This window comes from Taudactylus pleione, unplaced genomic scaffold (genome assembly GCF_031769625.1).
Source record: "Taudactylus pleione unplaced genomic scaffold, aTauple2 ptg000021l, whole genome shotgun sequence".
Lineage (NCBI taxonomy): Eukaryota > Metazoa > Chordata > Amphibia > Anura > Myobatrachidae > Taudactylus > Taudactylus pleione.
This window is the reverse complement of record NW_028284423.1, coordinates 6,350,827-6,377,098: the sequence shown is the minus strand read 5'-3', so window position 1 is coordinate 6,377,098 and position 26,272 is coordinate 6,350,827. Positions and strand designations below refer to the sequence as shown.

The 26,272-nt window shown below is 43.5% G+C and overlaps 1 long non-coding RNA gene across 1 annotated transcript; it reads right to left on the bottom strand.

Annotated features, from left to right (window-relative positions):
- LOC148539691 (uncharacterized) lies at window positions 1-24,510 on the bottom strand. The gene is made up of 6 exons (XR_015869913.1): window positions 24,455-24,510; window positions 20,941-20,978; window positions 20,206-20,276; window positions 10,137-10,199; window positions 7,392-7,443; window positions 1-5 (listed from the first exon to the last, which is right to left on the bottom strand). It is a non-coding gene; the product is annotated as an uncharacterized LOC148539691 (long non-coding RNA).
- Between the last annotated feature and the right edge of the window lie 1,762 nt (window positions 24,511-26,272).

Sequence of the window (26,272 nt, the reverse complement as noted above, 5' to 3'; positions counted from 1 at the left end):
TCATCCTGGAATTAAAGATCAAAATAAATTTTTGTTAAAATTAAAACATAATTTCAAAACAATATGTAACAAAGCATTAGCTGACATCAATTATGTTCTGTAGATATCTAGGTAACACTGAGTCACCGTGCAGTAAAACATATATAGCAGTAAGATAGTTTCTCAGTGAATGCAGAGCATTGTCACCACATCTGCTAAGCAGTGATATTATTATCCCCAAAGTGGGACTATTTTAGGAAAAAATTGTTTCATTAATAAATTTGAATGCTATTTAATGTAAGGGATGTTTAAACATGGGTGCTAATGCTTATCCCTTTATCTAAAAAGCAGGGCCTCAACATTCCGGGATTTAGAAAAGCAACAGCAGATAGTGAATCTACATGAATATACAGTCAGGTGCATAAATATTGGGACATTGACAGAATTTTCATATTTTGGCCTCTATTCACCACCACAATGGCTTTGAAATGAAACAAACAAGATGTGCTTTAACTGCAGACTTTCAGATTTAATTTGAGGGTAATTACATCCAAATCAGGTGAACGGTGTAGGAATGACAACGGTTTCTATATGTGCCTCCCAGTTTTTAAGGGGCCAAAAGTAATGGGACAAACTAAACAATCCTAAATCTAACTTTCACTTTTAATACTTTTGTTGCAAATCCTTTGCAGGCAATTACAGCCTGAAGTCTGGAATGCATAGACATCACCAGACGCTGGGTTTCATCTCTGGTGATGCTCTGCCAGGCCTCTACTGCAAATGTCTTCAGTTCCTGCTTGTTCTTGGGGCATTTTCCCTCCAGTTTTGTCTTCATCAAGTGAAATGCATGCTCAATCGGATTCAGGTCAGGGGATTGACTTGGCCATTGCATAACATTTTAGCCTTAAAAAACTCTTTGGTTGCTTTTGCAGTATGCTTCGGGTCATTGTCCATCTGCACTGTGAAGCACCGTCCAATGAGTTCTGAAGCATTTGACTGAATATGAGCATATAATATTGCCCGAAACACTTCAGAATTCATTCTGCTGCTTTTGTCAGCAGTCACATCATCAATAAATATAAGGGAACCAGTTCCACTGGCAGCCATACATGCCCACACCATGACACTACCACCAGCATGCTTCACTGATGAGGTGGTATGTTTTGGATTATAAGCAGTTCCTTTCCTTCTCCATACTCTTCTCTTCCCATCACTCTGGTACAAATTGATCTTTGTCTCATCTGTCCATAGGATATTGTTCCAGAACTGTAATGGCTTTTTTAGATGTTGTTTGGCAAACTCTAATCTGGTCTTCCTGTTTTTGTGGCTCACCAATGGTTTACATCTTGTGATGAACCCTCTATATTCACTCTTGTGAAGTCTTCTCTTGATTGTTGACTTTGACACATATACACCTACCTCCTGGAGAGTGTTCTTGATTTGGCCAACTGTTGTGAAGGGGTTTTTCTTCACCAGGGAAATAATTATTCTGTCATCCACAACAGTTGTTTTCCGTGGTCTTCCGGGTCTTTTGGGGTTGCTGAGCTCTCCTCCTGGAGAGTGTTCTTGATTTGGCCAACTGTTGTGAAGGGGTTTTTCTTCACCAGGGAAATAATTATTCTGTCATCCACAACAGTTGTTTTCCGTGGTCTTCCGGGTCTTTTGGGGTTGCTGAGCTCTCCGATGCATTCTTTCTTTTTAAGAATGTTCCAAGCAGTTGATTTGGCCACACCTAATGTTTTTGCTATCTCTCTGATGGGTTTGTTTTGATTTTTCAGCCTAATGATGGCTTGCTTCACTGATAGTGACAGCTCTTTGGATCTCATATTGAGAGTCGACATCAACTGATTCCAAATGCAAATGTCACACCAAGAATCAACTCCAGACCTTTTACCTGCTTAATTGATAATGAAATAACGAGGGAATATCCCACACCTGTCCATGAAATAGCTTTTGAGTTGATAGTCCCATTACTTTTGGCCCCTTAAAAAGTGGGAGGCACATATAGAAACATTTGTAATTCCTACACCGTTCATCTGATTTGGATGTAATTACCCTCAAATTAAATCTGAAAGTCTGCAGTTAAAGAACATCTTGTTTATTTCATTTCAAAGCCATTGTGGTGGTGAATAGAGGCCAAAATATGAAAATTCTGTCAATGTCCCAATATTTATGCTCCTGACTGTATATGAGAATAATGGGCAGTTCATATATTTGGTGACTGCCCTGCTCAGTCAGGACTTTATCCTCACTGCAAGGACAGTTGTCAAGGATGCACAGGGGTGCCGAGCAAGCGAGTACTACTTAAACGTATCTGAGCCGGTTGGAGGGGCTTGATGGGGGCCCGAGTGAGTGATCGCCCTCAATGCTTTGCCCACTACCGCTGGCTGTGCTGGTATAGCAGTGCAGCCATAGCGGTACTTTGGGCAGTGAGAGAGTGGAGATTGCTGTAATCTCCTCTTAGTGCTTGATGTGCCATTGCGGCTGCACTGCTATACAGGCATGGCCAGTGTTAGAGGGCAGAGAGGAGATGTGTTGTAGGTAGGGGTGATTGTACTGATCGCCCCCCTCCCCTGGAGCAACCCCCTTGTGCAGAATAGTTTCTTAAGGTTTTTTTGGAGAGAGGGCATGGCCACTCCTCCTGGATTTGGCCATGCCCCCAGTACCCATACCCATCAGAGCCCTCGATGGCTCTGGGTATGCCCCATATGACACCGCTCTTCTCACAAATGACAAGTTGAGAGCATCTAGAAGTAGTGAAAACAGAACTGCCCATATATTTTAAGCAAATGGGAAGGGGTTAGAGCAGAGCTCGGGAACCTTTTTTCTGCGGTGGGCCATTTTGATATATATATATATATAACATTATTTGCGGGCCTGGTGCAGGCCACACCCCCTCTGTGTGAAGTTACATAGGGGCAGGGCCACAATCACTGGTCATTACAGCAATGCCTGGAGCAACCTGAGGATGCTCTGGGGAGCTGTAAGGGCAGTGGTGTGACCATCTGAAGCGGTTTAAAGATGCTCTAGGCGGCACTGCTGCATAGATTCTGGCTGCACGTTGCCATTCTAGGCACCCTGCTAGTCAGATGAGGCTAGTAGAAAAAAAGCTCAGAGGGCCAGACCAAATGACTCCGCGGGTCTTAAACGGCCCCCGGGCCTGAGGTTCCCCATCCCTGGGTTAGAGAGTGGTCACACACTGGTTAACAAGATCCACATCTTACACTGTGCCAGAAGGAAACAAAATCACTCAAGTAAAATGAACAGGGTAGTTATTCTTCTTTCCTTCTTCCTCTCCGGTGACTGGCCATACCTCTCATGTGACTGGCCACACCTCTCATGTAATTGGCCACTCACATTTTGCAGGAATCTATCATTGCTTTTGTCTTGTGGGCCCACCAGGCCCTAGGTCAATGAACACTGTAGTTAAGAAACCCACCGATGTCCAGCTCATAACAAACCCCTTACCCCACCACCACTCCTCACTCATAAAATACTATTAGCTCAACTGTAATCATTTGAAGTAAAGGATTTAGGGGGAGATTTAATGAAGCTTGGAGGGAGATAAAATTGGAGATAAATAGCACCAACCAATCAGCTCCTAACTGTCACTTTACAGACTGTATTTGAAAAATGACAGTTAGGAGCTGATTGGTTGATGTTATTTATCTCCAATTTTATCTCCCTCCAAGCTTTATTACAGGCTACCAGTGTCATTTTCCCTAAAAGGCAACTTGTGATGCGCATGATCAACATTTACCACTTGGGCACTTAAATAAGCTGCTTATGCTAACTTCTAACATGCTAATCAAACCTTCCTGTCTTAGTTGCCTTTGGACCAGAGATCTAGGATCTGCACTGTATAGCCACCAGAGATCTAGGATATGCACTGTATAGTTACCAGAGATCTGGAATATGCACCGCAAAGCCACCAGAGATCTAGGATCTGCACCGTATAGCCACCAGAGATCTAGGATCTGCACTGTATAGCCACCAGAGATCTAGGATCTGCACTGTATAGCCACCAGAGATCTAGGATATGCACTGCATAGTCACCAGAGATCTAGGATCTGCACTGCATAGTCACCAGAGATTTGGATTGTGCACTGTATAGCCACCAGAGATCTAGGATCTGCACTGTATAGTCACCAGAGATCTAGGATCTGCACAGTATAGCCACCAGAGATCTAGGATCTGCACTGTATATTCACCAGAAATCTAGGATCTGCACTGTATAGTCACCAGAGATCTAGGATCTGCACTGTATAGCCACCAGAGATCTAGGAACTGCACTGTATAGTCACCAGAGATCAGTGGTCTGCACTGTATAGTCACCAGAGATCTAGGATCTGCACTGTATAGCCACCAGAGATCTATGGTCTGCACTGTATAGTCACCAGAGATCACTGGTCTGCACTGTATAGTCACAAGAGATTTGGATTGTGCACTGTAGAGCCACCAGAGATCTAGGATCTGCACTGCATAGTCACCAGAGATCTAGGATCTGCACTCCATAGTCACCAGAGATTTGGATTGTGCACTGTATAGCCACCAGAGATCTAGGATCTGCACTGTATAGTCACCAGAGATCTAGGATCTGCACTGTATAGTCACCAGAGATCTAGGATCTGCAATGTATAGTCACCAGAGATCTACGATCTGCACTGTATAGTCACCAGAGATCTACAATCTGCACTGTATAGTCATCAGAGATCAGTGGTCTGCACTGTATAGTCACCAGAGATCTAGGATCTGCACTGTATAGCCACCAGAGATCTATGGTCTGCACTGTATAATCACCAGAGATCACTTGTCTGCACTGTATAGTCACAAGAGATTTGGATTGTGCACTGTAAAGCCACCAGAGATCTAGGATCTGCACTGTATAGCCACCAGAGATCTGGGATCTTCACTGTATAGCCACCAGAGGTCAGGGGTCTACACTTTATAGCCACCAGAGGTCAGGGGTCTGCACTTTATAGCCACCAGAGGTCAGGGGTCTGCACTTTATAGCCACCAGAGATCTGGGATCTGCACTTTATAGCCACCAGAGATCTAGAATCTGCACTGCATAGTCACCAGAGATCTAGGATCTGCACTGTACAGCCACCAGAGATCTACAATCTGCTCAGTATAGCCAACAGAGATCTATGATCTGCACTGTATAGCCACCAGAGATCTAGGATCTGCACAGTATAGCCACCAGAGATCAGGGGTCTGCACTGTTTAGCCACCAGAGATCTAGGATCTGCACAGTATAGCCACCAGAGATCTAGGATCTGCATTGTATAGTCACCAGAAATCTAGGATCTGCACTGTATAGTCACCAGAGATCTAGGATCTGCACTGTATAGCCACCAGAGATCTAGGATCTGCACTGTATAGTCACCAGAGATCAGTGGTCTGCACTGTATAGTAACCAGAGATCTAGGATCCGCACTGTATAGTAACCAGAGATCTAGGATCTGCACTGTATAGCCACCAGAGATCTATGGTCTGCACTGTATAGTCACCAGAGATCACTGGTCTGCACTGTATAGTCACAAGAGATTTGGATTGTGCACTGTAAAGCCACCAGAGATCTAGGAACTGCACTGTATAGCCACCAGAGATCTGGGATCTTCACTGTATAGCCACCAGAGGTCAGGGGTCTACACTTTATAGCCACCAGAGATCAGGAGTCTGCACTTTATAGCCACCAGAGATCAGGGGTCTGCACTTTATAGCCACCAGAGATCTGGGATCTGCACTTTATAGCCACCAGAGATCTGGGATCTGCACTATAGTCACCAGAGGTCTAGGATCTGCACTGTATAGCCACCAGAGATCTAGGATCTGCACAGTATAGCCACCAGAGATCAGGGGTCTGCACAGTATAGCCACCAGAGATCAGGGGTCTGCACTGTATAGCCACCAGAGATCAGGGGTCTGCACTTTATAGCCACCAGAGATCAGGGGTCTGCACTTTATAGCCACCTGAGATATCTATATAAATGCTATGTTTGTATACAACACATTAAATTGGAGAAATTGTATCCTATTGGATAACATGATTTATAAGCCTTTTATAGTGATAAACTGAAATCTCCAACTTCAGCAGTTACAGTAACACATCACACTGTGAATGTTGCAGTCATATTGTGCTCAGGCAGACAAGCAGAGGGGATTGACTAGAGTTATAGTGCAGTGATGTATCTTCAGAACTTTTCTATATACACTTAGATCTGGTGCATCCGTTCCTACTATTGTATGTATTCAGCAGTGTTGGGTTCTGGCTCATTGGAAAAGCAGCAGACCACAACCTATTAGGACATGAGGGGCTGTGTTGCATCAGACTGTTAGTCGGATTCAGCTAGGATCGCAACTGCTAATACACACGCAATCGGCCGATTGTTGTGTACTATGCATGCGTATGCATCGCAGTGCGTGCACGAACCGGCCACTGCGATCATATGCAGACCCAACGCAGAGTATTTGACAGGAGGTACTGTTTGTGGGCGGTGATGGGGGGGTGGTCGGTGAAATGCAGGCATTGCGGTGATGTGCATAAATTATCCACTGCGATGCATTACGCAACCTGAGTACTAAGGGTGCGATAAGGTTAGCAATTTCTGAGTAAGGTCAGAGCTTGTGCAAGTGTGTGAGGCTGCGATTGTACTTGGTGTTACCTATGATTTTGCAGTCTTCCTAACAATTATGGATGTGTGTAAGGTAAAGTGGGCGTCCTTATGTTGTGCTACGGCGGCATGATGATCGCAATGGTTTTGCATATTATCGCAGTGAGACTGCGTGCAGAATCGCTATTGCATTCACAGTTGCGATCAGTAGTGAATCAGGCCCTGTATCATGTGCTTATGGGCAGCTGGATGGTCTGTAGAGGATCTCATCTCCCTGGTGAAAGGATGACACAGCTACTGCTCTGGTGCTCATTACTGCCAGTAATCAGAGGGGATGGCTTTGCTCAATTGGGTAAAAATAGTCCTGGGCCAGATTACTTTGGGGACACTTAGGCCCAGCATTATGGGGCTGATTCTGATTTGGAGGCAGCATTTTATACTGCTGGAAATAGCGAGTTCTAGGATACTGTGCATGTGCAGAAGACAAATCTGAGTTGGACGATCTTGGCTAGATCCCTTATTGTGTGAAATGGGCAGGTCAGAGCGGTAACTGGGCGGCAATGCTGTGGTCGCATGCAATAGATCTGTCTCGTGGGAGTGCTGTGGGCATGTAGCTGGATTACCATGCTATACTGAGTCATGCGTACAGTGAGGGGAAGTCATACATTTCCGCTTAAGTGAAGACAGGAGAAACTGGTCTGTTTATTAAACGCACCCTGCAAGCAAAACCTATCAGTCAGATCCAGTTCCTTTCTATATACATATGAATTGTGCACATGACCACAGTCCTCTTACCTTTGGGTTTTTTCATTTCCAGTATAGTTTCTTCTAAGGCTTTTATTTGTGCCTGTGAAGTGGATGTATAAACCAGAGTACATGAGTATCTTAGTAACAGCTACATACTTATTATTATTATACATAAAATTACAAATGTTATACCTAGATTTTTTGTAGTAACCTGTCACATTTTGGGGGGAATTCAATTAAGGGCGAATCTGTGCGCCCCGGCCAAATCTATGTGGCAGACTCCGCACTTGGGATCTCACACCCTCTAAGGCAGAGAGCACTTTTGTGCGAATTGAGAATTTGACCGGCCGGGCAAAGTGAGAGAGATGGGGTACCATTGCCAGCGTTTAAACACCGCGGCAACAGCAATTTCAACCCTTCACCAGCAATTGAATTTCCCCCAATATGTTGTGAGGTCTGTAAGCAATCATCATCTCTTGCACATCCGGTGTGACCTCAGTTTGGAAGTGTGTGGAGAAAGAACAACCTATAGATCGTTCAAGCAGAAAAGTACTTGAGGAGATAAATGTGCTGCTCTTGTGGGAGGCAGTGACACGCCCACTTATGTCATTATGTTAGTGGGGGCAGGGTTATATGTAACAGGGACAGACCTTTATGTGGTGAGACACGGAGATAACAGGGGGTGCCAATAGTGCTCAGATTATCCACAATACTATAGGATGGGGGAGGTATGTAATCGTAAAACCACTAACAATGTTATATGGGACTTATTTATAAGGTAACAGCACAGTCACATTAGGAATATAATTTTCCTGTATTTGCACAGTGATATACTGTACATAATATATTGCAGAAAAGCATCTGAACAATGACAATGGATAACATAGTAAACTCTGTTTCTTTATGGCATGACACAATAGTCTCTGTGTGTTTTGAGGTAATCAGATGACCCATTAAAAGAATTACTAAAAATGATCTACAAAATGGGAGAATATCAGCACCTAATTTGCAGACACAGCTCCAAACACCAGAAAGTACAGTATGTGGGCAGACCACGTACGTACTCCAGTGTCAAAGTGATTTGCTGCTTTCATATAAAAGGTGGAATCCAATTAACTGTCGGGTTTAACCTGCAGCTAATAATTACCCGCATTGGTCGATTCACTCAGCAGGGTTTACCCCACGCGTTATACCCATAAGTGGTCTTACCCGCTCAGTTTCAGGAGTGCAAGGAAAAAAAAAAGGCTTCCCCTGAGATTTAACGTGCGGGAAGGACCCATTGATTTTGCATAACCAATAGGTAGCATGTGTTAACCCCTGGTTTACCATGCAAGGAAAATTGAACAGTTTGTCCTTGCGTGCCGTTATCAATTAGCTGCAGGTCATAAACTGCGGCTAATTGAATTCCCTCATGTGTGTCAAAAATAAAGTCTAGTGGAGGCTGCCATTTTGTCAGCTATGCTAATATTCAGGAAAATGTAGCCTATCAAGTTACTAGGAACAAGGACCTTATAACTAACTTATATCTCCATGGCCTGTAAAAGCCATCAAAAATGTAGTTGATAATCGTTTTGTTAACAAAAGAGCATCATATAAGTCGTTGTCTTCAAATATGTTCTAATTGGAAGTTTGTACCCCCATATACACAGTGTTAAGGGGCCTATCCATTAGATGACTTTTTAAACAATTCGACCAAAACCAGTAGGTTTTGGACACATCGTTCAGAAAGTCGTCTAATGGATAGCCGGCAAGGACCAGCGATGCACGTGCACGCTGGGTCCTTGCCGACCCCAACTATCTGCCGAACATGCTTGTCAACCTGACAACACTCATCAGGTTCCACATGTTTGCAGATAGGGAGGTCGTTCTCCTGCACTGAATGACGTTTAGTGAACGCCGTTCAGTGCGGGCACCGCACCTGGCGACCTGAAGGACTGAACGCTAGATGTTCAGTATTTCAGGTCACGTAATGGATAGGCCCCTTAGACTGTGCTATACAGGAGACCACTAAGGTCCTGGATCCACTAGAGAAGCCGCTGGTAACTTTAACGTTCAGCTTCCAAAAACTAACCAATGAAACAACGCATCAGCATATTCTAAAAGTGTCATGTACTGTATAGGAATCATTGGCCCTGATTCAGAGCCACTCGTAAGCGGCAGCTCGTTCGCTCCGAGCGATGTTTGCCCAACTGCGCATGCGTACGGATTGTTATACGCATGCGCGAACCAGTCAGTGCGGTCGAAATTCATGTGCTCGCAAAATAGCGAATGCCTGATAATTTGAGTGACAGAATGAGGCGTATGTGGGTGGTAACGGGAAGGTGCTTGAAAACGGGGAGTGGAAGTCCGATGCTTAAAGGTCAAAACGGGCGTTTTAAGGGAGTGCATAATTAATCCAGCAGCGTCATTGACCACGTCACTTGTTTTTTTTTTAACTCAGAACTGCTCGCAAAATAGTGGTTGAAAAAACCAACCACAAGAATAGCGAGAGTTCATACGCTGGTCGATGTACTCGATTAATCTAATAAATAGCGGACATGACGTATGGTGCGAGCGGCCAGGGGGCGTATTTTTCAAATTTACGTTCGCATGTTTTGCTCGCTCGTTCAGACTTAGAGGCGTGAACAGACCGCAAAGTGCGAACGGTTCATTTGAATAGCCACCCCTTTTTAGAAAACGAACGACCGCAAATAGCGAGAGGCTCTGAGTGAGGGCCATTGTCTCTACAGCAGAAATAACCATGGACAGCTCACACAAGGCTTAGGGCAAAATTACCATGAGTGTAAAATTTACCTGAAGCCTCTCGATATGGCTATTTACTAATTTATTCACAGACGAATACAGCATTAGTCTCTCCTAAAAACAAAACATGTGTGGAAGAATGGTTATGGTACTGGGCAAAACAATAAGGAAACATTTTATTGAGAATACATATGTAATGTTAGCAATCTATGTCATAATTCAGTTGAACCACTGACACCAGGGGGTATATTTACTAAAGTGCGGGTTTTTAGAAGTGGATCAGTTTCTAGCTATTATCTTCTAGAAGGTGCTAAATGAATGTTAAGTAGATGCTGATTGGTTGAACATCTCCACTTCTAAACACCCGATTTAGTAAATCTACCCCCAAAAGTTTTTTCTCAAACAAGACAACAAAGTTAAGACCCAGCTTACAAATGACAATGTGTTATACATGTGGAAAATACAATCAACATCAATTTCTCCAGTAAAATAAAATGCTAGAAAACACATTTCCCCAATTCTCCTGTGCTCTCTGCCATGAACTGGTGACTAACTCACTCAGAAAACATGGGCGTGATTCAGAGATGTACCCTATGCAGATGTTTTTGCAGTGAGTGATTATCAGCTGTCTGTGCATGCAGCTCATTCGCACTGTTCATGCATCAAGGTACATTACATTACCATAGTCGCATGCAGTGAGTATTTATTCTCAGTGTAATTGACAAACACATAGTGTTTGGGGCTGATAACAGGGAGTGTCGGCTACAAAACGCAGGCATGTCGCTACCGTTTCGGGGGGATGTCACATCCTGCAACTACGATCCCGTATGCCGTAAACATGGCTCCAGCATCTCAGTTACCATGGCCATTCTGCACGACCATAGATTTACTTCAGTACTCCTAACACTGAATGATCTGTGACCGATGCTGCATCTTTGCATGCAGATGCAGGGATTACAAATAAGCCGGTGGGTGCCTAAATACATATCCCGGTGGCTGCGACATTTGCATATTTCCACAGAGCAGCTGCATACGGGATCGCGGCTGCGGTGACAATAGCGTACAACTCTGAATCAGGCCTACTGCTTATAGTACAAAATCCTGCCAGAAGCACAGAGAGCATGAATGTGATAGGAACTGGCTGACTGCTGAATCAGGTGCAATGCTGGACCCCAAGGAGAGTAATGCTGGCTACACACATAGCGATATTTTACCCGATCTGGACGATTCTGACACATTGGAATGACAGATCGTGTAAAATATGGCCAAATCCTGAGTAAATCGTGAGTCCCCACTCACAATCGCGATACGCGTCCCCACTGGTCGCACATCGCATCTTCAGATCTGCCATGCAGTAGGGCAGATCTGACAATCTAGGAGGCGATGCACTGTGAAAGTCTGGATGCAGGAGAGATCATATGAAGATTGGACACCAAATTGTGTGCAGATCGTGTGCAAAGCTACCGAGGAGAGTTTCAAGGGAAATCGTACACAAATCGTACACATCGGCTGATCGTGTGCAGATCGCCATGTGTGTGGCCACCTTAACAGTCAGTCAGTGTAATTCACTTTTAAATTAAGCTAAAAATTTGTTATCTTCATCAGGACTCCCATGACCCATGAACATCTCTGCAAATATAACCAGGGAATTTATATTCTTATTATAGATGTGCTGCAGGTCAGGCTACATTTGGATGGTTTTTTAATTACTTAAGCTGCATACACACACAACGATTATTTTAATGAACGATTTGAGTAAACGATTTTTTCCCTTGAAAAAATTTACTAAAATCGTTTACTAAAGTTGTTCATCTACTAAATGTCATGAACGATTTTTATGAACTACAAAAGATTTTTGCATATTCCCTTAATGAAAATCGTTGAGTTGACAAGTCTGACTGAACGACAAACTACAAACGACAAACTACAAACGTGAACGCGCATGAACGATAATCATTCATCGTTTGACTCAGAAAGTGAACGATTTTTGCCATCAATTATCGTTAAACGATATCGTTTAACGATTATCATTAAAAAAAATCGTGTGTGTATGCAGCTTTAGATTTAAAAATGTATTGTGTAATGTCTCACACATTTATGGATGTTTGTACTCTTTGTTAACTTAGGGCCTGTTTCACTACGGATCGCTATTCCACTTATACGCACGCACTGCTGTTGCTAATATCAACAGTGATATGTAAATGGGTGCATTCGCATGGTGATCGCAGCCTGACATAAGGATGCCCACTTCCCCTTACTCACATTATATACTTTGACAACATAGCAAAACAATCGGTATCATCGAGTAACATCGGACCCATACGCACAGTTAAAGCAGGTCAGACCTCACTCAGGAATTGCTGACTTCTGCGCACGCTATGAGGCCTCAGGCGGCGTCTGGTATCGCAGTGGCTAAGTTATTCACTTTCATACAATGGCGTTGAAACGCACTGGCGCATCTGTGTTCACCAAACCATCCCCCCATCAACACCCAGAAACGGCACTTCCTGCCAATCACTCCGTCATGGGTCTGTGAATCCTCTGCGATCGCGGTTCTGAACGCAGCGTCTGGCTCGCGCACTACGATGCCTATGCATGCGCAGTGCAAATTAATCGACCGATTGCGTGTTCCTTGCTGAATCAGGTTCTTAGTAACAATTTGAACTGAGAATATAATAAAGGTATGAGAAGGGGATATGTGTGTTTTGTCTGTATCAATGTGGTCACTTAAACAAAACACATATATGGCCACAGGTGGCAGCATCTTTGTTAGATATAACAAGGAACAATGGCCCTCATTCAGAGCCACTCGCTAGCGGCAGTACGCTCGTTCCGAGCGATGTTCGCACATCTGCGCATGCGTACGGATCGTTATACGCATGCGCGAACCAGTCAGTGCAGCCGAAATTCATGTGCTCGCAAAATAGCGAATGCCTGATAATTTGAGTGACAGGATGAGGCGTATGTGGGTGGTAACAGGGGAAGGTGCTTGAAAACGGGGAGTGGAAATCAGAACGCAGGCGTGCTTAAAGGTCAAAACGGGCGTTTTATGGTTGTGCATATTTAAAACAGCAGCGTCATTGACCACGTCACTGGGTTTTTTTAAGCCAGAACTGTTCGCAAAATTGTGGTAGCAAAAACCAACCACAAGAATAGCGAGCAGTTCATACGCTGGTCGATGTACTCGATTAATCTAATAAATAGCGGACATGACGTATGGTGCGAGCGGCCAGGGGGGCGTTTTTAACAAATAAACGAGCGTATGTTTTGCTCGCTCGTTCAGACTTAGAGGTGTGAACAGACTGCAATTTGCGAACGGATCATTTGAATAGCCACCCCTTGTTTTTGAACGAACGACCGCAAATAGCAAACGGCTCTGAATCAGGCCCAATGAATTTACTTTGTGCACAACACACACTCTAGGGGCACAAGATCTGGAGCTGTCAGACAGTTATCCAGGCTTGCTGTGCCTGTCCTAACTCCCGCATCCATGTTAGTTATTGCTCATTGCTTATTACATAATGGCAGCATTTTGGCTCTTGAACTGACCTTTCTTTAGTTTTCCAGTAAAATGCCTTATGTCCATGGAAGGGACAGAAAATAATGGCCTAGTGCGCAAATGCAAACAAATGGTCCAAGCCCTTCAGTATGCCACAATAAAACATGGGTGTGATGAGAAATGTAAAGACATGGTTTGTCTTATGTAGGAGTGGTTTTTAAATATATAAAATCTAGTTATGTCAAAGAGCTATAATAAAATACAAATGACTAAGGGCCTGATTCAGATTTGGGAATAGAGGGCCTGATTCAGAGCCGCTTGTAAGCGGCCGCTCGTTCGCTATGAGCGATGTTCGCACAACTGCGCATGGGTCTTAATGCGCAAAAAAGTCATTGCAGTCGGAAATCGAGCGCTCGCAAAACAGCAAGGGGCTGCTAATTTGATTGACCGAATGTACCGTTTGTGGGTGGTAACAGGGGAAGGTGCTTGAAAATGGGGGGAGTGGAGATCCGAATGCAGGCGTGCCTAATGGTAAAAAGGGCGTTTAATGGGAGTGCATAATTAGTAAAGGAGCGTCATCGACCACGTCACTTGGTTGTCTTTTAGCCTGAACTGCTCGCAGTGATTGCGGTTGGAAAAACCTACCACAAGCACTGCGAGCAGTTCAGATGCCTTTCGATGTACCCGATTAATCAAATAAATACCGGAGATGACATGTGATGCGAACGGCAAAGGGGCGCATTTTTCGTTCGCTCGCTCAGACATAGAGGCATCAACAAACCACAATGAGCGAGCGCTCAATATAAATAGCCGGCACCTTTTTTGGAATGACCGTCCGCAAATAGCGTCCGGCTCTGAATCAGGCCCTGAGTGAGATATAGCAAGTAACTGTGCATATTGGTAAAACCATGCAGCACTGCAGGTGGATCAGATGTAACATGTGCAGAGAGATTTAGATTTGGGAGGGGTGTGACAAAATGACATCAAAATTGCAGTGTAAAAATGAAGCTGTCCAGCATTTCTGTGCTACATGCAAAAGAAGCCAATATTTACCCTGCATGCAAAATAAATGTATGTATTTGCTCCCATTGCATTGCAACATGGTTTGTCCAGGTACACAGTTAATTGTTATATCTAATACCCCTTTTCCACCTAAATTCCGGGTCTGACCCAGAGTTGGAACAAAGTTCCTATCCGGATCAGACCCGGAATTTTGCCGGCGCCGACTCAGGATATTCCCGAGTCAGCGCCGCTCACACCGCAGTCGGGTTTGCATAGACCCGGCTTTTGCGGAGTGAAAGTGGTCGCTTGGAGATGATGTAATCTCCAAGTGCCACTGAAGCCGGACCAATCGGCCGGCTAGCAGCGCACTCCAGGTCATAGTGACCTGGAGTGCGCTGTTCTCACAGCAGGGTTTCATGGGCTACGCCCGTGTTAAACCCTGCTAGTTACCTGGGTTGGATTGCCGGGTCACTCGACCCGGCGATCCAACTCTCTCCCCTTTTACACCAGGGAGCTGCCCGGTTTAACCCTTCAAAAACCCGGGTTTAAGCTCCGGTGTAAAAGGGATATTACTCTATTCCCAAAGCTGAATCAGGCCCTAATTCCCCATTTACAGTAACTCTTATTTAATGCATAGTATATTGTAATACAGGGAGCATTCTCAAAACCAGTAGTGAAAACACAATACATGCTAGTCACTAACTACAACTCATGCTAATAACAAAGTACTAAATAATACCAAATCTATACTGGAGTCCACTGTAAAATACAATCCCATTAAAGTGAAGGTCCTCTAAATTTCTAGGGGCTTTTACAATGCAGTCCGACCCAATCTTTGGTGGCGTTATAGTGCATATCATTAAAATCTCTGTTAGCTTTATAATGGCCAAAATCTCTGTTAATTAATAAATCAGACCCCAGATCTCTGGTGGCAACTCCTAAAAAAATTATTAACACACTGCAGTTCCAAATTTTAGCTGTTATCATACACTCTGATTGGTGCATAGCTCTAGTCACCCACTAATCACTTTGTAGGAACCTCCAAATGCTCTGATCAGTGAATGTCCAATACCACCCACTAATCAGTGTGCCAGGAGTCATCAGCTTGGGATGGCAACATAACTAATACCCCTTTCAGACAAAGAAAAGAACCCGGTAAGTTTCCGGCTCTAGCCGGATCGATCCGGGTTTTTTTTCTGTCTGAAAGGGTCAACACGGGACCTAATTCCCGGTACTTCGAGCCAGGTATTTACCTGGGTTTTTCCCGGGTCTTACAAGGGTTGGCGGCTGTCTGAAAGGTGCCGACCCGGGTATTTCTACTCCGGGCATAGTAGGCAGCGCTTATTGGCTGAGATGGCGGTGCACGGGCTGCACTTTTCATGACCTCATCTCTGTGTGCCATAAAAGCAGTCCATTTATTATGACACACTGTATATTGCAGTAATAATCTGTGTTCTGTGTGAAAGGGATCGACCCGGAAATTTCCCGGGAATTTTGTGCTGTGTGAAAGGGGGTTAGGAGCAAATTCCCGGGTCCTTCCTGGGCTGAAAGATATGGGAAAAACCCAGGTTTTAGGGATCTTTCTGTCTGAAAGTGGTATAACTGTGCAGCTAGTGGCCCAAGAAGCCGGCAGAAGATAATCCCTTGCATAAAACTTCTGTGGAGTATCCATCCATGAATTACAAGTAAGATGGCCCAAAAATGTACTGGCCTAAACCACCTCAATTTTCTGGGAGGCAAGTGGCTTTTATATACTCCTTATACACACAGCCTGCAGGTACTTTTATACAATATTTTCAATCATTTTATAGCTCAAACAAAGTTTGTGTACATACATGAAATTCATTTATATTTCATATACACCTTACACACAGAGCCTGAAGGTAATTTTATACAACATTTTTAATAATTTTATGTCTTAAACAAAGTCTGTGTACATTGAACCATAAAAAGTCAAATGTTCCACTGAGTCATGCAAAAACAAATCCGTATTTCTGAATATTATAATATGGGAGACTCAACCTGCATATGTACAGTGTATATATACAGTCAGGTCCATAAATATTGGGACATTGACAGAATTTTCAGATTTTGGCCTCTATTCACCACCACAATGGATTTGAAATGAAACAAACAAGATGTGATTTAACTGCAGACTTTCAGATTTAATTTGAGGGTAATTACATCCAAATCAGGTGAACGGTATAGGAATTACAATGGTTTCAATATGTGCCTCCCACTTTTTAAGGGGCCTAAAGTACTGGGACAAACTAAACAATCCTAAATCTAACCTTCACTTTTTAATACTTTGTTGCAAATCCTTTGAAGGCAATTACAGCCTGAAGTCTGGAACGCATAGACATCACCAGACGCTGGGTTTCATCCCTGGTGATGCTCTGCCAGGCCTCTACTGCAAATGTCTTCAGTTCCTGCTTGTTCTTGGGGCATTTTCCCTTCAGTTTTGTTTTCATCAAGTGAAATGCATGCTCAATCGGATTCAGGTCAGGGGATTGACTTGGCCATTGCATAACATTCCACTTTTTAGCCTTAAAAAACTCTTTGGTTGCTTTTGCAGTATGCTTCGGGTCATTGTCCATCTGCACTGTGAAGCGCCGTCCAATGAGTTCTGAAGCATTTGACTGAATATGAGCATCTAATATTGCCCGAAACACTTCAGAATTCATTCTGCTGCTTTTGTCAGCAGTCACATCATCAATAAATACAAGGGAACCAGTTCCTTTGGCAGCCATACATGCCCACGCCATGACATTACCACCACCATGCTTCACTGATGAGGTAGTATGTTTTGGATCATGAGCAGTTCCTTTCCTTCTCTTCTCTTCTCATCACTCTGGTACAAGTTGATCTTTGTCTCATCTGTCCATAGGATGTTGTTCCAGAACTGTAATGGCTTTTTTAGATGTTGTTTGGCAAACTCTAATCTGGTCTTCCAGTTTTTGTGGCTCATCAAATGGTTTGCATCTTGTGGTGAAACTTCTATATTCACTCTTGTGAAGTCTTCTCTTGATTGTTGACTTTGACACATATACATCTACCTCCTGGAGAGTGTTCTTGATTTGGCCAACTGTTGTGAAGGGGTTTTTCTTCACCAGGGAAATAATTCTTTTGTCATCCACCACAGTTGTTTTCCGTGGTCTTCCGGGTCTTTTGGTGTTGCTGAGCTCTCCAGCGCGTTCTTTCTTTTTAAGAATGTTCCAAACAGTTGATTTGGCCACACTTAATGTTTTTTCTATCTCTCTGATGGGTTTGTTTTGATTTTTCAACCTAATGATGGCTTGCTTCACTGATAGTGACAGCTCTTTGGATCTCATATTGAGAGTTGACAGCAACTGATTCCAAATGCAAATGTCACACCTAGAATCAACTCCAGACCTTTTACCTGCTTAATTGATAATGAAATAATGAGGGAATAGCCCACACCTGTCCATGAAATAGCTTTTGAGTTGATAGTCCCATTACTTTTGGCCCCTTAAAAAGTGGGATGCACATATAGAAACCGTTCACCTGATTTGGATGTAATTACCCTCAAATTAAATCTGAAAGTCTGCAGTTAAAGCAGATCTTGTTTGTTTCATTTCAAAACCATTGTGGTGGTGAATAGAGGCCAAAATCTGAAAATTCTGTCAATGTCCCAATATTTATGGACCTGACTGTATATATATATATATATAGCAGTAAGCAGGCAGGTGGCTCTCCCCAGACTTAATAATTAAGGTAAAAAGACATGTCAGAATTATTAAGTCCGGAGAGAGTGCCACCTGCCTGCTTGCTGTTTACCCCACACTGTGTGCAGCACGGCAGTAACACAAATCAGATTGGGAGTTCCTGCACAGCTGAATCTGTGTGTGTGTTTGTGTGTGTACATATATATATACATACACACACAAATAAATATATATATATTATATATATATTATATATATATATATATATACATATACACACACATGCACACTTATACAAGGTCTGTCTAAAAAGTTCGGTGATTGGTCTGATATATCTGTATGCAACGCTTGCAACAAGGTCGCTCATGCGCGCTGCATGATTGGACATGTCTGGACCTGCCCCCAGTCGGGCTTTGCCCGAGGCCGCCACTGCACTGCCATTGCATTCATTTCAACAGAGTGTCCCGAGCAGTGTGCGTCGAACAGCAACGGAGCTCATCTTCCACCGATTCCTTGCCACTGCGAAAGCGTGCAAACCAATCGTACACACATTTTCTACTCACAGCATCCTGCCCGTACACTTTCACCAACATTTTGGGCGTCTCTGTTGCCGATTTATCCAATTTGAAGCAGAACTTAATGTTGTATCGTTGCTCCATTGCTGTCCGACACACACATGCTCGGGACACTATGTTGAAATGAATGCAATGGCAGTGCGGTGGTGGCCTCGGGTAAACCCAGACACGGGGCAGGTCTAGACCATACTTGCCGACATTCAGCTCCCTCCTTCCGGAAAGGGAGCTGAATGCCTGCAAACAGTGGGGGGCATGGCCGGGCAATGGGTCCATGTTAGGGGACAATGCGAAAATAAAGGCATTGTGAAGCAGGGGTGGAGCCACGATGATGCGATTCAGCACGAATCGCATCATTGGGCGGGGGGGCAGGCAGCAGCCGGGAGGCTTGTCTACCTCTCCGGGGGGTCAGGAGCGGCACCTGATATTCGGGAGGCTCCCGACCAAATCGGGAGGGTAGGCAAGCCTGGTCCAGACATGTCCATGCATGTCAGCGCACTTGAGCGACCTTGCTGCAAGCATTGCATACAGATATATCAGACCATTCACCAAACTTTTTAGACAGACCTCGTTATTGTAACAGGACCAGATTAGGAGTCCCTCTCCTCCTCTCCTGGGGTAGATGGACTCCCTCTTCACACACACGGCAGCCGGGAAAATAGTACACCAGTCTGGGGTCTCGTACTAGCTTGTCGGTACCAGTCTTTATTGTGCAACAAAAAAGGAAAACAAAACATAAAAGTAAATCCTAGCCATGTCTGGGCACTAACTAGACAAGAGGTTCCCTCTCTAAAGAAATAGTGGGGCCTACTGCCTCTACCATCAACACAAGCGTATGCCCAAGACTTACAGGTAGTTTTCAGCAAGTGTCTCTAAGCCAGCCAGTCTGCTTGCTCTCCCAGGTATGAAACCCTAGCTTACAATCACACACTGCCTATATCAGCCAGTTCCAGGTGCAGAGCCTAATCAGCCTGCTAACAGGCCAAAAACCAAAACCTGGAGTGGGTTGTGGATGGAGCCCACCCTCTCCTCACATCCACATCCCCAGGTCCCAAACCGGCTTTTCAAAAAGCCGATACTTAAATCTGCTTCACTGCAGACTTTCTCCTGGGGGTTTTAGAACACATAGGGCAAAAACCTAGGACAAATGTATTAACCACTGACCACTCTACCAGTGATCCTATCACAATATATATATATATATATATATATATATATTTCCATATATTTGTTATGTTATTCCCACTTATTTGTATGCTGACTGGCTGGGGTGGCAGAATCAGTGGTGCCCTATAAATATACAATGATGATGATGGGAAATTAGGGTAACCAAGCACTGGAAATTTAATATATCAACTTACCCGCATATCCGTGATAATTATATTGTTTTCAAACAAGGACTGGTGTGTTGTCACTAACAACATTATGACTCCTAATAATGAGAAATTTAATGACACAATGAAGAAGAAGTTTATATAATTATTCTTTAGCCCTGAAATTATACAATGAAAGAAACATTAAGGGCCTGATTTAAAGTTGGAAAAAAATTTTAAACAAATTTCCACATATCCTGTAAACAATATGTAATTAAAACGGTCATGTAAGTCGCACTGACAGCCCCTACACCCGGAGAGGTGACCCCAATGTGTGCAAGTGCAACTGAAGCACAATAAAGGCCGATAAATACTGATGATGAGCCCGGCTAATTCAGAGGCACATACAGCAGCATGTCTAAATTGACACACATATAAAATGTATCAATTAACTTCATTTATACACTTTAGATCATTTATACCCACATGGTCTGTATAAGCAAGCAGCAGGTCACAGTGGCCTTTTCATGCTAGCTAATCAGTGCAAAACAATCAATGCATTATCTGTAAAAATAAAGCCACAAATGGCCGTGATGACTACTTTCTGTGTCTTCTTATGCTTGTGTTTCATGAGAATATGTATGCTAAAGGCAAAGAACATGAGAACAAGTAATTACATGTAATCAACACTATCAATATTTGGAATGAATGAAGCAAATTATAAAGTTAGATTTCATTATTTCAGCAAAAACTACTAGATAATGGATATAATCAAGGACTTACCACAGAAAATCACCAGACATACAAGGATCTTTATGCTCCTGAAATACAGAGTGGGAATTATCAATAAATTATATGACATAAAAGTAAATTTTTCTGCTATAAAAACAAAAATAGTGAAACCCTTTAACCACTTAACTGGCTAATTTTTTTCCTGAAACAGTTCAGAATTTGTTGTGTTTTTTTATGATAGAATTAGGTCAAGAACATCAATTTAACACTTGTCCAACACAAGTTTATAAAAAAAAATTGTTACAGTATACTATAAAAATAGCCATTTTCAATGGCTTAATGGAACAATCAATGCAAATATCTATTATCCAATAATCGATTTTTCACTGATATATCGATAATCGATATATCAGAATATTGCAGCACACGAGGGGGGACAGGCACAGTGATAGGAGCAGAGCAGCTCCTTCAATCCAATACCCCAACAGCTGCAGAGAAGGGCAGCCGCTGAGTACGTACAGGAGCAGTGCATCTCCTTCAATCTAATACCCCTGTGGCTGCAGAAAAGAGCAGCCGCCGGGCACAGTGACAGGAGCAGAGTGGCTCCTTCAATCCAATACCCTGGCGGCTGCAGAGAAGAGCAGTCGCTGGGCACAGTGAGGCGCCAGGTATGTACAGTAGCAAAGCGGCTCCTAAAATCTAATACTCCAGAAGCTGCGGAGATAAGCATCTGCCGGGCATACACAGGAGCAGAGCGGCTCCTTGCAGTATATTACCCCGGCAGCTGTTTCTGTCTGTAGCCGCCGGGTGGGGGGTATCACTTGGCCGGTGATCACTGCAAACAGCAGTGATCAGCAGAGACTGAGTTAGGAGGTGCAGGTGCAGAGGGGCCAGAAGGTCCCTCTGAAACTGGCTGATGCTGGAAAGCATTTCAGACTGGTCGCATCAGATGCGACCATGTCAGGAAAAGCCCAGTCTGGTATGGTCGCATCTGTACGAGTGGTTAAAAAATAAATAAGTGAGTAATGAACTGGATGTCTCCAGGCTACTGTGCATTTTGGGTGTCCTTGTTTCACTCTATCTCTGCTAATTAGGTTACCTAGGGTTGGACTTTTCTGCAGCCGCTGTCAATGTTTTAGAAAATATGTTGGTGTCCATTGTAGACTGTTGTGTCTTATTCATCGGGTCAGAAGCTGGTGACGCTACGGAGTGGTTGTAGCTTCCTGTTAGTTGAACAGGGTTGATGTGTGCACATACCAGTGTTTATGTTTTCTTTTGGAGTATCCCCTTCAATATCTTGGTCATATACATACATTCCCCTTTTATTGCTTGTGGGAGGGCTTAGTTATTACTGGATCCATCCGCAAATCTTTGCCTGTTCCCCATTTCCTGTGCTTCTTCCCCCTTTTATGGAGGCCCACTTCTGCCTACCTTTCCTCAGCTCTGCCATCCAGGGTTCTGTTGATTCTGGCTGAGTGTCAGTCATGCCTCTCTAACAGTTTCTGTGCAAATTCATAATTTATTGGTACAGTGTGTTTCTTACACCTCCCTCTCCCCCTAGAATTAATTATGGAGACCGTGATCAGGTTGGCCCCTAAAGTATTCAGTCTTGCCCTCTACCCTGCCTCCCAGTCTCTCTCTGCTGTGACATGATACACCTACCTCCCCATTCATTGTCTGTGCTGGGTTAGGTTCAGTGACACACTCCCATGAAGACAGTCACTGCGTGGCAGGAGACCTCTGTCCCTCCTCCTCTTGGTCTCTTTCTGGTTTTCATTCCAGTCTACTCCTTTGGGACCCGACACTGTCAGCTGTTGAGCAATGCTGGATTATTTTTACCATCTATATTTACTTCTTTGTTTGCCTGTATTGCATCTGCTGATGTGCAGGGTGTGACTTGGGTGTTGATTCTGGAATGCACACTTTAGCTTTGGGTCTTCTGCTTCATTCTCTGGCCTGTTCTCACAGTCTGTGAAATGTGCTGTGTGGTTGGGTGTGTTTCTTACTGGCCCTCTCTTTGGGCGCATGCTCTGCATATGGTCGGGGTTGAATCTGTCTTTGTTTTGCCATTGCTGGTATTGGATATTTTTTCAGCTACCTTCTATCTGCCTTTACTAGCATTACTTTCAGCTTCATTTAGGTCCAGCCGGTTGCTTTGATATGTATCCTGCACACCTTGGTTGGCTCATGGATAGATCTCCCTACCTTCAGCAGGGTTCCTCATTCTTTCTGCATTTGCTGTGTTCTTGTGATATGAGTTGATGTGTATGTTTGCATGTTTTTGTGGTTTTGCCACCCTTGGAATGTGCAGGCTATTTCTTTGCAAGTCATGGTACATGCCCAGGGATATGTGCTTTATAGGGTTTTCTTTTATATTTTAGGTGGAGCATCACCACTCAGTTTGTCAGGCGACCACTACTGGGAGACAGGCTTCTTTGGTAGCTCTGTATTCTGGAGTTATGTTGGAATGACTTGGTAGGGATTGATGAATGACAGTGTTGGGTCCCTGGACGGTGGGTTTTCAACTTCAAGGGCTATGATTTCATGATTGTGGGGGCATTGACCTCATCTTCCACAATAGTCTGACCAGGCTAAGATCTGTCGTTGGATGATGAGGGTACACAATGTCTGGACTGACTTGTTTCTAAGCTGGTCTGCAGGTTTCCACACGGTCCTGCTGTCATTAAAAGGCTGCTGAGGTGGGTTAATACCAATGTTGTGATACAGCTTGGTGGTATGACTTGTAGCATTTGTTGCCATGGGTTTGTACAGGCCTGATGGCATTCATCATTATTCTATGTTTTCAATAGCTTGTTTTTCTTTGGGAGGTTGGCTGTTTTAGGTCATTTGGGTGACAGGCTGCGGTTCTTTGAACCTGGCTTTTTGTGGTAAAGCACTTTTCAATGGCAGTAAATATAATTGTAGGATTGTGAGGCACCTTCCTCTTTGAAGTAAGATGAATGGTCTAGCTCTTGAGAGAGGACCTGGGCGGGTACATAAGAAACACTCAATCTAGTACAGGAATGGAGTTGGCTATTTTCACAGTCTAGTCTACAGTATGTGAGGGGTGGAGGTATGCCATTCTATTATATCTTCCTTTTCTGCAATACTAAATGTTGACATTGCATTCTCAGGAACTCTGGATTATTTTATTGTCATTATTAAATTGATTACCCTTAACCGCCAAACAAGTGTTGTGTCTTTATTTTAGCACAGGGTAAGAAATGGGAATGCCTGGTTTATACTTTTTCTATTCATAGGATAGTGTGGATAATATATATATAGTGATCTGATCTCTTCAATTCTTGGATTAAAAAATTACATATTAAAATATTGTTTGTCATATAAGTAGACTCAGGGGTATATTTACTAAAGTGTGGTTTTTTAGAAGTGGAGATGTTGCCAATAGCAACCAATCAGATTCTAGCGATTATCTTATAGAAGGTGCTAGATAAATGTTAAGTATAATCTGACTGGATGCTATGGGCAACATCTCCACTTCTAAAAGCCTGCACTTTAGTAAGTATACCTCTCAGGGTCTATGATTTTTCAAATAATTACTCACCTCTCTAAAGTTCCCATGTGTCCTGCAACAACCAGATCTGAGGGAAATAAATACATATTGTAAGATACATTATACAATGTGTTACATATATGTGTACAGAGAGCTATCAGCTTCATGCAGCTGTTTATTTCGGACCTGCAGAATCTGTCCCAGCTGTATTACAATATACTGACTCATTTTGTTATTTTGCTGGCTATAGGATCTAAATCAGAAAATCTAATTTTAACTGACCCTGGCCATCTCATTATGACCAGACCATGACCTCTAAATTCTGTATTACTTTATTTACTGAAATATATGGGTTACCTAAAGCTCATCCTCACTCAGGAACCTTTATAAATATAATTATATACCAAAATTAATAGAATTATCTCTGAATTGCCCTGTTGGAGAGACCTGCATATTCCTCTCCTAGGTCATGCTCCAAAAACATTCCTACTCCTTGCCATGATACCCATCTTCCATAGCAAAGAAGATTACCTTAAATGCACAACTGCTTTCTCTCATTTTATATGGCACCAGAAGAAACCTTGCTTAGCGAGGAACCATCTTATTCAACCTAAACGGACTTGTGGCCTTGGTCTTCCCGACATTCTCTCCTTCTCCCATGGTGCAATGTTACAGTACATCTCGGACTGGTTACTAAACGTCTCACTAACAAATCATGGAGGGGGCAGTTTTTGGTCCTTACTCCATTATTACATTCCCTCCATCCTTCATACCACCTCCTCTCCAGGATCATTTGGCTAGGATTTCCATTAATATACGATTTCAGCAGAACCCTTGCAGCAGGTACATCCGACACAGAATCAGCCCCTATATGTGGCATTGCTTTGTGCACATTTGCTGACAACACAGAGTCACCCCCTTCTGGCAAATATAGTCACCTCAGCCAATACAGCTATTTTGTATAATTGGGTCTCTCCCTCCTTTCTCACATGGGATGGTCCAGGCAGAGCTCTTAGATCTGCTCTATTTGATACCAGGACATCCCTCAAGAAACTGATAGAGGGGTGATGTGCATCTACGCTTAATGGCTGCTACACAGGAATCCATCTTGAAAGTATTTGAATCTACTGAATGGTTTTTATTGTGCTAACTCTATATTTCTAGTTTTAACTATTTAATACCCAGGTATCCTGTCCACACTGGACACCATCACCTTATATCCCATACTATTGTGATGTCTGTATGTGGAATGCTTATACAGGTTATGTTTGCTCCTCCTGCTTGTCTGCGACTATTCACCTACATCCAATTGTTTTATATTCTTCAGACTCACTAGAGGTTCTATAATTCATTGATCCATCAGTATTGTACTATGTTAATTATTCTGGACCATTGTTTGTGCTGTATTTATTTGTTTGGTACAATAAAAATCTATAATTAAGTAAAAAATACCAGCTCCTATCTGAGTTTGCATCTTCGAGTATTTATGTCCTGAGTGGTTGTCATGTTCAAGTCACACTAGAATGACTTAGAGAGAAAATACTGATGCACTATATGCCATGACTGTTGTGGCAGGGCTATAACTAGGGTGGTGCGACCTGTGCCATGGCTAAGTAGCAGCCGCAGCAGACTCCTATGCCTGTGGGAGGATTGATTGAACTGATCATGCCACTCACTGGCTGTGCACCAGGCTGAGGGGCTCACAGCACCCCCCTCCCTAGCGCGATTTGTGGTGCTGCAAAAAAAAAATTTCCTAAGGGGGCATGGGCACAGCTCCCTCAGTTAAACCACACCCCCTTCACCCGGGCACTGAGCGGCTATGAAAACGCCTGAATAGCAGAGACAGGTTACCCACATTAAGGGCCTGAT